Source organism: Triturus cristatus, chromosome 8 (assembly GCF_964204655.1).
Source record: "Triturus cristatus chromosome 8, aTriCri1.1, whole genome shotgun sequence".
Classification (NCBI taxonomy): Eukaryota; Metazoa; Chordata; class Amphibia; order Caudata; family Salamandridae; genus Triturus; species Triturus cristatus.
Window position 1 is genome coordinate 683,406,416 of NC_140591.1, and position 12,259 is coordinate 683,418,674.

Here is a 12,259-nt window from a genome sequence, read left to right on the forward strand (position 1 = left end):
CACTGGACCAGAACAAAGTCAAGAGTTCAGGCTGACCACGATGGAGCGTGGACCGAAAGCAGGTCCCACACAGACCCTGCTGAGCAAAAGTACCTTAAGCCTGGTTGCAAACAATGAGATGCAGGGTGTAGAAGAGCGATGTGTCGGTTTTGATCCCGCAATTGAGGCAATGTGTTGGTTTTCTCCACGCAACTAAGGTGATGTGCAGGTTCTGAACACAAAGCACTGGTTCTGAGAAGCATTGTTTCTAAAGCCGATGCACCTGGTTTCTCCACAGAGTGGAAGGTATGCGTCGATCATCCATCTGCAGAGGCACCAATGCAGTGTTTCTGATGTGACAGTTCCAATGGCTATATGCTGGCTCCAAGTGCGATGCACCAGTTTTGTTCCCACAACACCGGTGATGTGTTGATTCAGCTCTCGCAGCAGAGCGTGCATTGGTTCCGCTGGAGGAAGCACCTGGGTCTACTTCCAATGAACCATGCCCAGAAGCAGGTTGAAAGACTTTGATATCACTGAGTCTCCTAAAAACAGGAGGCTAGTCAGCTTGCCCTTGGAGTCACACTGGGTCAAGTGATAAAGGACCAGTCAGAGAGAGCAGTGGGCAGCATGGCAGCAAGGTAGCAGCCTAGTCTTCTAGAGCAGTAATCCAGTTGCGTGGCAAATCAAGCATTTTTGCTAAAAGATGTTCTGTTTCTTTAATATTCCCCTAGTCTTGATTTTATTTACTATTCCTGGGTCTTGCTTTCCTCAGTGGGTTCTTGGATTACCTTTTAGACTCAGCACCTTGATCCCTTCAGGTTTAGTGTGCTTACTTAATTTGATTTAATTTAAATTAATTTAATTTCACTTAGCACATCAGTTCTTCCTATTGGAAAGTTGGTTTCATGTCCAGAAGTGCACTGAGTTGGTAGGGTCAGAGGATCAGTACTTAAACCAAGGAGTGCCTTTGAAGTGGGAGTGACTTCAAAGAAGGGTCTTTGAAGTGCACAGAGGTCCTTTCATCCTACCCTGTCTCCAGGCTCACTACAGGGGGGTATGCAGCCATTTGTGTGTGGACAAGGCCCAGCATATTCAGCTGAAACCTTGAGGCTGTGCCTAGCTCTTCCCTCCCTTCCTTCCAGGAAGATGCATGCAGTCTAGAGGGAATGCACAAAGTGAACTGTCACCCAGTCCAAAAAGTGATCACAGACAGGCAGCAGACACCAAATAGCTAGAAGCAGTAAAGTTACTAACTTTCTAAAAGTAGCATTTTCAGAGTAGTCATGACAAATCCAACTTTACCATTAAAGAGGATTTATCATTACCATTCCATAGGCACTAAACAAGACAACTGTACCTTCTCTCAATTAGGAATTAAAGCTTAACATTTTTTAATAAAGAGCCCCCAATGTTAACTTAGGAGAGGGGTAAGCCTCGCAGTAGTGAAAAATACACTTGGGGGTTTTCCACTACCAGGACATGTCCTACCTCTTGATTACACAGCACTCTGCCTCAGGGGCTACCTAGGGCCTACCTTAGGGGTGACTCATATGTAATGAAAGGGGAGTGTAAGGCTTTGTAAGGGGTTGTAAATGCCAAGTCAACATAGCAGTGTAAACTACACCCAGGGTCTGCAGTGGCAGGTCTGAGACATGTTTTAGGGCTACTTGAGTGGGTGTCAAAGCAGTGCTGAAGTCCCAGTAGTGGCATTTAATTTACAGGCTCTGGGCATATGTAGTACACTGTAAACTAAACAAAAAACTCTACTAGGAACTTAAAGGTAAATTAAATGTGCCAATTTTGGATAAGGCAATCAAACCATGTTTAGGTGGGAGAGCACATGGACTTAACACTGGCTAGCAGTGATAAATTGTTCAATGTCATGAATGCCAACAAAAAGAAATCATCAAAAATATGAGGCAAGCAAGCAACAGGTTTTGGGAAGACCATCCTAGAGGATTAAGTTCTAACACCCATCCACGGGGGAGTTTGGCCCGTCAGCCTCTTGTCCCATGCTAAAGCCTTTAGCGTCCATCATCAAGTCAAGATCACAGCCTTAGTTGATGGGAGGGGAGCCAGCGGGAGGTCCCCTTCATACAGGAGATGGGATTTGGTTGTGTCTCCTAGTGTCTATTTTTCAGAAGCGTAAGCTGGGTCCTTCTGAGTATCCGACCACCATTCATTGACAATTACAAGGTGAGAGGCCCTATAATAACTTTTCACATCCACCACTTCAATACCATAGTAACAGGTGGCCCTAAAGCATTTAGTGCTATGCGGCATAGCAGGGAATGAAGGTGAGAAATAAGGGATTTAGTTAAGGCATAGGGGTAATTTTGCATTTCATATAAAGGATGGGGGAGTCTTACCATCTTAAAGATGTTGGACCGTCCCAAGAGGGACACTGGGAGGGCGGCCACATCTTCATCTTTGCTTGTAACATTTCCAACATCAGCTGCAAGCTCCTCACCCAAGCCAATGCATTGTCAGATGTCATAAACACCATTATTATTTGGAGTTTTATATCCAGCATCCCAGCGCTATCCATAGATCAACCACCGCCCAACACATGACACATTAGGCTGGGAACAGATGAGTTTTTAATAGTTTGCGAAAGCGCAGAGTGCTGATCTCTGCCCGCAGCACGAGTGGAAGCGAGTTCCAAGCGGAAGCCGTATTCACTGAGAACCTTCTCCCTCCGGTGCGGGCTCGCCTTACTCTAGAAGACTGGAGGAGGAATTTATGATCTGAACGGAGAGCCCTTGCTGCTTTATAGGGTTGGATCATGTTCCTCAGGATCGCTGGACCCTTCCCCTGCAGACTCTTCTGTGCCATGCAGAGTGCTTTAAAGGTTACTCTTTCCCGCACCGGGAGCCAGTGCAGCGCCTTCAGTGCCGGTTTGGCGGACTGCCTTCTGGGAACATTGGTCAGCAGTCTGGCCGCTGCATTTTGCACCTGCTGCAACTTCTTAAATGTGGATTCCGGCGCGCCCAAGAAGAGTGCATTGCTGTAGTCCAGCCTCGAAATGATGAGCCCCTGTATAAGCAGCTTACGGGAGGTCTCAGGGAGGAGTGACAGAATCCTGCGGGCTGACCGGAGCATACCAAAACATACACCCGCGGTCTTTTTGGCGTGTGTTCTAAACGTCAAGTCCTGCTCCAGCCACACCCCCAGGCTCTTAATCTCCTTCTTCGGGCTGGGAGGATCTCCCATGCAGTCGGGCCAGCCACTGGGGGACAGGGAGAAGGAAGATTGACCTAAGATCATAAGCTCGGTCTTTGAGCCATTCAGTTTAAGGGATGAATTACACATCCACCCAAACACTTCCTCCAGGCAGGAATGAAGCCCCGCTGGTTGCTTCTCTAACTGAGAGAGCCCCACCACCATCTGCGTATCATCCGCATAGCTGATGATGTTAAAGCCAAACGGAGACACCACATCCTCCAGGGGGGCCATATATACATTAAATAATGTAGGGCTCAACGACGAGCCCTGGGGAACCCCACACTGGAGGGCAAAGGGGGGCGACTTCTCGTTTCCTTCCCAAACTTCAAATGACCGTCCTCCTAAAAAGGAGGCAAGCCATCCCAGAGCCATCCCTGTGACACCCAGCCCTTCCAGCCGCTGGAGTAGTACCTGATGATTCACGGTATCAAAAGCCGCACTCAGGTCCAGGAGGATCACTGCCACTGACCCTCCTGCATCCAGAATGCACCTGGCTTCCTCCACCACGGCCAGAAGGGCGGTGTCTGTGCCCTGTCCAGGACGGAATCCCGTCTGGGAATCCCGTAACCGGCCATTGGCCTCCAAGAAATTCGAGAGTTGGTAGTTGACCAGTCTTTCAGCCACCTTGCTCACGCCTGGGAGCAGGGAAATCGGCCTAAAATTAGCCAGGTCAGTGGGGTCAAGGCTCGGCTTCTTCAGGAGGGCCTTCACGACCGCTCCTTTCCATCCAGGTGGCACCACCCCCTGCGATAGCGACAGGTTAATCAGCTCGGTCACTGGGGCCACGATGGTCGGCGCAACCTGTTTTAAATATCGCATCGGGACAGGGTCCTTGGGAGAGCCACTCTTCAGTTTCCCAAGCACATTCAACACTTCCTCCGCAGTCACAGGGCCAAAAAGGTCCAGCTCAGCTACTCCTACCCTTTGCTGAGCAGTTGGCTCTGCCACTGCAGTTAGCTGAGGGAGTGAGCGTAGGATGGTCTCAATTTTGGAATTGAAGTAAGTAGCCAGCTCCAGGCATTTCCCTTGGGGATTGTCGTGAATAACCGGTGGGTCGGGGGTTTTTAGCAACTCCTTCATCACTTTGAAGGACTCTCTCGAGGAACAAGTGGCTTTACAAATTCTTTCATCAAAGTATTTGATCTTAGCCTCCCTTATCGCGTTCTTGTACGATCTCATGGCTGAGCGATAATTGTTCCTACTTGTTATCCCCCAATCCTTCCTCCACCCCCGGTCTAGCCTTTTGCAGCTCTTTCTCAGTGCCCTCAGCTCAGGAGAGTACCATGGGGCCGAGCCCGCTCTCTTATCCCTGATGAGCATCTTTTTCTTTGGGAGAATAGCGTCTAGGGAGCTACTCAACCAGCTCTCCAGGCTGGCGTCCACATCCACCGGGTCAGACCCCCCTTGGGGGCATGTTGACTCCAAGTGGGCCGCCCATTTATCCATAGGGAGCCTCGACCAAGCTCTATCCGTCCTAAATGTCCTGGGTGTGGGGAGATCCCAACCCGCAGGAGCCCAGCTGACTAAGACCAAAAAATGGTCTGTCCACGGTAGGGCAAGGGGAGGTAGGGCGGTTAGTTGCTCCATATTTGAGAAAATTGGGTCAAGCAGATGACCCTTTTCATGGGTCGCACCTGAATTAATTCGTCTCATCTGCATAGCGCCCAGGTCACACTGCAGGTCAGTAGCCGGCAGGTCCATTGAATCCTCAAAATGGAGGTTCAGGTCTCCTAACACGACAAAATTCGTAGTAGAGGAAGCTAGGTAGGTAACAGATTCCATTAGTGAATCAATGAAACCGGCCACTGCCCCAGGGGGGCGATAGACAAGGAGACCTGAAATGGCGACCGTGGGGGACAGCCGGAGGGAGAATTGACAGCTTTCGCAGTCCTTAACCCCGGCCTCCTGCGCTTTACAACTGAGCGTATCCCTGTACAGAATAGCCATACCCCCTCCCCGCCCTATGGGTCTGTCGAGATGGAAAATCACAAATCCCGGCGGGAGGGCTCGGACGATATCTGGGCCGGATGTGGACGTGATCCATGTCTCCGTTAAAAATAAGACATCAAGATCATAGTCCAGAATTAATGAGTTAATTTCTGTGGAGTGACAGGGAAGTGACCTACAGTTCAACAGACCAAATTCTAACTTTTTTCTAGCCTTATGGGCCCCAAGCCCTGAGCTACACACCTTACAACTTACAAAAGGTTGCCAATCCTTCACAATGAACCCACATGTATCCGATTTAGGGGGTCGCAATGACAAGAGATCAATCGTGGCATACCTGATGAAACTACCCTGCAAAGATGTAACAACGGGCATAATGGCAGGCCCTAGGCCCGTCTGGGCCCGGACGGGCACAGACGGGCTTTCCTCTGGCGCTCCTCCGGCGCCCCGCTGCGCGCATTCGCTGTGCGCCTGCATTCTAGGAAAAATAAATAGGAAGTGGCAGGGGATACGAGCCAAGGACTAGACCGCAAAGCACCCAATCGTGGTGTCCGCGTGTCTAGCCCTCACAAGATGGCGGGCGGAAGTATTCCGGCGAGAATAGCCCAGCTAGCCTGTAAATTTGAGGGTTAGCAGGTAAGCAATCAAAAAGTATAATCACGAGTGATGGCTTAATAAATTAGCACTCTAATCACACAGATTAATTAAAATGTACACGAGCATACAAAACAATTTTAAAACTATCTAAAAAGCGGAGCTAGCCTCCAGCAGCCTAGGTAAAGTGCAGTGTGTCAATAGCAGCAGCAGTGTGTCAGTAAATAGGTCTGACACACTGACACATGAGGCGGCCACCAGTATATAACCGGTATATAAGCTGCTCACCAGAAATCTGGTGGTGGAGCACTGATCGGAAAAACAGTGGACATGGGATTTATTTAGTATAAGGCCAGGTGTTTCTCCAAATATTCACAATATTTGCAGTATCCGAGGGCTCGAAGTCTCAGGTTGCATAAAGGAGATTACTGTATTATCTGCATACCAGGCAATGTGGTTTGACAATGTCAGATTCCATTAAAATCCCAACACCTGTGCATCAATTCATAGCAACTCCTCAAATGGCTCTATTGCTCTGGACTGTTCCCATGAGACACAGGGTCAAGACTGATTTGCATATGGCTGGGTCCAAACTGGGGTGGCGTAGTGGGCAAAAGAACGATCGATTGAACCCAGATCTCTTGACTGCGGGAGAATGTCTGAATCATTCAGCATTCTGTCCATCATTTCTTGCAGTTACACTTTTCGCCCTAAGTGGGATGGGTATGTCCAGACATGGGTCCCTTGCTCACTGTGCCATTGGATTCAAGCTAGCCTGGCTGATGAAGGGTGACATACCCTGAAACCGGTCCCAGGATGCTTGTTTCTGGTCCAGGGAGAACCTGGCTTGGCAGTTCGGTCTGGACTGTTCCCATGATGCACAGGGTCAAGACTGATTTGCAAGGGGCTGGGTCCAAACTGAGGTGGCATAGTGCGCAAAAGAACGATGGATTTAACCCAGATCTCTTGACTGGGTGACAATGTCTGAATCATTCAGCATTCGGTCCATCATTTGTTGAAGTTACACTTTTCGCCCTAAGTGGGATGGATATGCCAAGACGTGGGTCCCTTGCTCACTTCACTACTGGATTCAAGCTAGCCTGGCTGATGAAGGGTGACATACCCTGAAACCGGTCCCAGGATGCCTATTTCCGGTCCGGGGAGGACCTGGCTTGGCAGTTCGGTCTGGACTGTTCCCATGAGGCACAGGGTCAAGACTGATTTGCATATGGCTGGGTCCAAACTGGGGTGGCATAGTGGGCAAAAGAACAATGGATTTAACCCAGATCTGTTGACTGGGGGAGAATGTCTGAATCATTCAGCATTCTGTCCATCATTTGTTGCAGTTAGACTATTGCTATTGCAAACAGCAAGGGCGATAAAGGGCAGCCCTGCCTGCCGTGAGTCGGAAACCGATGTGCCCACCTGAACATGTGCCATCAAGTCAGTGTTAAGAAGGCAGACATAGGCGATGAACCTGGGACCAAAGTTGAGCCACCGCAAGAGGGCAAACAAGTAGGTCCAGTAACATAATCAAATGCTTTTTGCATGTCTGTGAGAAGAATGGCCGCCAAGCAGGCGAGTTGGGCCTCCAGGGCTATAGCATAATAAACCCTGAAAATATTTTGTCTAGTGGCCTGCCTGGGCATGAAACCTTCCTGGTCTGGGTGCCCCAAAGAGGGGATGACTCCAATTAATTCATCTGCCAGTGTCTTAGCCAGGATTGTTACCTCCACATTGAGACTGAGGCGGGAGATAGGCTCATAAGAAGCGCATTGGTCTGGGGGTTTTCCAGCTTTTGGAATCAGCACAATCTCAGCCTTGCGAAAGGCCGGAAGCAACCTGCCACAGTCAACCACCTCTTCCATCACTCCCACAAAATCCTTGATCAGTTAGTGCATAAAAGATTTGTAAAACTCACTGGGAAATCCTGTATATCCTGGCATCTTACTGGTGCGGAGTTGGGCCAAGGCCATTGTCAGTTTCTCTCTGGTCAGCTCACCCTCCAGTGATCACTGCTCAACTGCCGTGAGAGCACAGAGAGGCAAATCCATTACAAACTGCAAAATTAGCGGCTCCAACTGGGTGTTGCTACACCCCTGGAGCGCTGCGTACTATTGTGCAAATAGTTTTGCTATCTCCTCCTCTCTGATTAATTTGTTCCTGAGCCCGTCACAAACCTATGATGGTGCAGGAGTTTACTCGCTTTGTCACCCCACTGGTCTACGGGTACAGGCTCGACTGCTCTGTAAGCCACATCAGTTTAGCATCAACCATCAATATGCCACAGAGCCGCTCTTGCAACATGTCTATGTTCTCCCTCTTCGTGTGGTAAGGGTTGGCCATGCACTGCCAAGAGACAGAACTGCAGCTCGAGGTTCCATACCTCCTGCTATTTCTTGCGTTTCTTGTCCTTCAAATACCTTGTGATTTCACCCCAGAGGATTGCCAGCATTGTTTCCCAGAGGATTCCAGGTGAGGACACTGTGCCTTTGTTCTCTTCAAGGTAGTGTTCCAGTGAGTCTCCAGCATGGGAAATGAGTTCAAAGTCATGAAGGGACCACGCTGATAAATTCCAGCGCAAGGGTGTCAAGCCATGGCCAGACTGCAGTGTGAACAAGGTCAGCAAATGGTTGAAGAGGCATCTAGGAAGTAGCTGCACATCTACAATGTCTTGGGAGAGCATCTTAGTTATAAAGAAGTAGTCCAGACTTGATAATGTGTTGTGCGCCCTAGAATAAAAATTATACATCTGCTCTCCCGGGTGAAACATCTGCCAGGGATCAGCAAGGGCCAGCACTGATAGAAAGGGATATAGCAGGGATCGGGTGACTCTCCCACCCCACGTCCCACGAAGATGATCAATGATCCACCACCCCAATCCAGTCACCTCTGAGTATCACTGGGCACAAATGAAGCTTCCCAAGGAGGTGTGTGATTGCCTCTAAAGAGGAAGAAGACAGTGCCGGTGGGGCATAGATATTAATAAGTGTCAGTGGTTGATCTTGTAGGTGTCCTTTAAACACCTGTGAATGGTCATATTAGGCTAAAAAGGGAGTCTTGTTACTCAAAAGTTGAGTTTCCTGAAGGAAAGAAGCATCAGTATGTAGCAGTTTTGCCGCCTGGATCACATCAGTATGCTTGATCTTATCCAGGAGGTCATTGACATTCTAGTATAGCAAGTCAATCTGTGCTGTCAAGGCTGCATTATCTATTTGGGTAATCTAAGGGGATAAGGCCACAGGGATGGAACCTGCAGCCTCCGCAGCCCAAAGCACACATCATGCCCCCATAACAGTTCACAACTTAAGCAAAAATAAAAAACAAAGCTCACCCAATGTCCCCACCCCACATGAAACGTCTTTCGTGGGGCAAGACTTCCAGCCACACCAATGGGGCACAGACAGCAGCAGGCCCCAATGAAACCCTCTCCAACATTCAACTATGTTAACCAGCTTCAACCCAGGCGCCGGCCACACAGAATCCCTGTGTCTCCAGCAACTAAGAGAGGTGTGTCACCCTACCATGAGGTCTGCCCTCTTCCCACTGAGCTATCAAGGAGAGTGTATGCCCCATTACCTGCATAAAAGAAGATGAATGTATGCAGCCCTGGGGCGACCCAAGCAGGGAATTAATTCCAATGGTCCACACAGGGCCCAGAGAAATTGTGACTTGGTTCAGCACAGGGTTGGGACAGATTCCCCTGCATATTCTTCTGGCAACTCCTCCACAGTCTCCAAGCCTCCATTCCCCAATGGATCAGCAGCAGACACTTGTCGGTCTCTCCAGGATGAGGGAGAGCGATTTCTACATGTGCCACAAGTATCAAGGTGACCCTGAGGGAATCGCCTTAGCCTCTGATCTGGGGAGGCCATGGCCCTGGGTGGTGGAGTGTGGGGATGAGAAGTGAGTCTTTCATTGGACCAGTGAAGAGCTTCCACAGGGGTATCAAAGAAACGGGTCTTATCCTGGTAGATAACCGTAAGTTTGGCTGGATAAAGCAACACGTAGTGGATCCCCGAGTCTCTCAATCTCTGTTTAGCAGCCAGATAGGTTTGTCACTGGTCCTGAACAAGCTTGGTGTAATCAAGGAAGATCTGGAATTTCTGGGACTGATACGATAACGTCTCACTAGTACAAACATGTTGTGGAATGGCAGCACGGTCCACATAATTCAGTATCTGGCCAATCATTGGATGAGAGGGGGCCCTGGGCAGAGGACTTTGAGCTAGGGCCTGATGTGCCCTCCCTATGACAAAGCAAGATGACAGAGACCACAGTGGGAGGAGGGATCTCAGCCATTGATGCAGGAATGAACCCCTCGCATCCCTAAGGAGTTCCCATGAAGCGCAGGTTGTTCCTCCTCACTTGCACTTTATGATCCTCCATTCTAGCTGCCAGCTCTTTAGGCATAGTGAGGAAGCAATTGATAAATCACTGCATATCAGTGACATTGTCCTATATGTACAAGAAGGGGACCTCGGCAGCCTTTATCCTGTCCACCACCATGCGTATATCTTGCCTGAGCAGCATAACATTTGTGCCCATCACCCCTGTTTTTCCCTCTAAAGCATCACAGGATTGGGCAATAGCCAGCAGGAGGATGTAAGTGTCAGGCCCTGGGGGGTTGGGCCCACCCCCTCCTAAGGGGTGCTGTGAGCCTTCTTGGCAGCCTGTGCAAATTTCTCCAGCGTGCCCTGTTAAGAGGGAGGTGGTTCATCTTTGGCCATGATAAGGCTATGGTGTGCAGATCAGCGAGTCATTGCAGCTTGGGCCTGACAGCCCTCCAGAGCCCACAGAGGTGGCACATGCAACCCAGCCTTTTCCAAGCTGTGCCATGCAGTAACCACTCACATAGAAGGCATCTCAGAAGGTGCTTCCATGACTGTGTTAGGGGGCATCAACTTGGCACCTGTGCCCTGGTCACTCCCTCAATGTGTGGGGTCTGCACACTGCTCTGCCCAGTCTCCGGCATGTGTTGATCTCAGATGGGGTGTGCATGGTCTCACCCTCGCCACCTCCAGCCCACTACCACAATATCATATGCTTCTCCTCAGAGGCGGCTGTTGGATAGCTGTAGGCCTCCGACCCTTGCAGCGCACCTCACCCTGCCTCAAGACTCAGGGGGTCGCCAGAATCCCCAGATCACCTGCTGGTAGCAGCAGTGAAATCCCGCTTTTACAGGATAATAGACAGAGGCCTCCAGGCCTCAAAGCAGCAAAAGGGAAAGAAGCGGGAAAAGTTAATCCGAGGGGGGCCATCAATCCCTTATCTCCAGTCCAAAAAGTCTTGGTGGAGCCCCCACGGGCCCCTCTTCTCTGCGAATGTAGTCTCAAATCAAGGCAGCCACGGCATCTGAATTCTCAGGTGAGCCACAGCTTTCTCAGCTGTCCTGTTGGCCCTTGCCATAACTCACAGCACTGCAGCAGCCCTCTCAGCACTAGAAGAGACTCACTGAAGTCGACCTATCCCTTTGAACCAGAGGAGTGCCCAAGCAGCGGGTGAGCATTCCAGATGACAGGTGTGTAGTTCTCCCGACCGCGACAGGATGCTCCTACCTGCTCATCTAGCCCAGCACTGCCCAGGCCCCACTGCCTCGCCCCTGGGTCCGCAGCAGGCCCCAGGCCCTACCGTCATGCTTGGGGCTCTTTCAGGGTATGGAGCAATAGGATAATTAAGGAATCACAGCGGAAGGGGTGGAGCCTCTTGAGCCCATGTCCCCATCTTGCAAGGTCTGACCATGCCTCATTGTATTTAATTTTTTATCATTATCTATATTTTATTATTCTTCAAAAATGGCACCTATAAACAATATGCTGAAATGAACTAAAATATAGTGGTTTGAACTCAAACAATTTATTCAGTTCAAGGCTAAAATAGCTTTAAATCTTGGTACATATAATCTTAAGAAAGTCCGCAGCATCATCCCGTATTTTATTTTATTTTTATAATAAACCCCTAGAGCTGGATACAGGAAAAATAGGGGTTTTGAATGGGGAGGTGTATTAAAACGTGGTTATTCTAAATTAATACATCAGTAATACAATTTATACTCGAGTACTAAAATGAATACTCGCTTATAATATTTATAAAATACGAACATGACAATTATATAATTTTATCAAAAAAATTCTAAAACATGCAATTTTATTACACGATATTTTAGACAATTGCCCCAAATCAAAATTAATGCTCGAGTAATAAAATTAATACTCAAGTACTTTTTTAAACCAATGAAATAACATTTTTTTAAAATATAATTTTACTAAACATTACCCAAATATATAAAACCCATATACAATAAATATAAACTTCATGTAAAAATTAAATATTTTACATAACATATTTTGAGTCGAAGGGACAGGATGCACACCTAATATTTATATTTTTCTTCATTTGGTTTATCCTATTTGCATGCAGATTGCTTTTTAAGTGCCATGCCCAGCAGGCACTGTTAACACACGTTTCATGATGGGGCGTACATCTCACCTACCCAATCGCACAGCTAAAT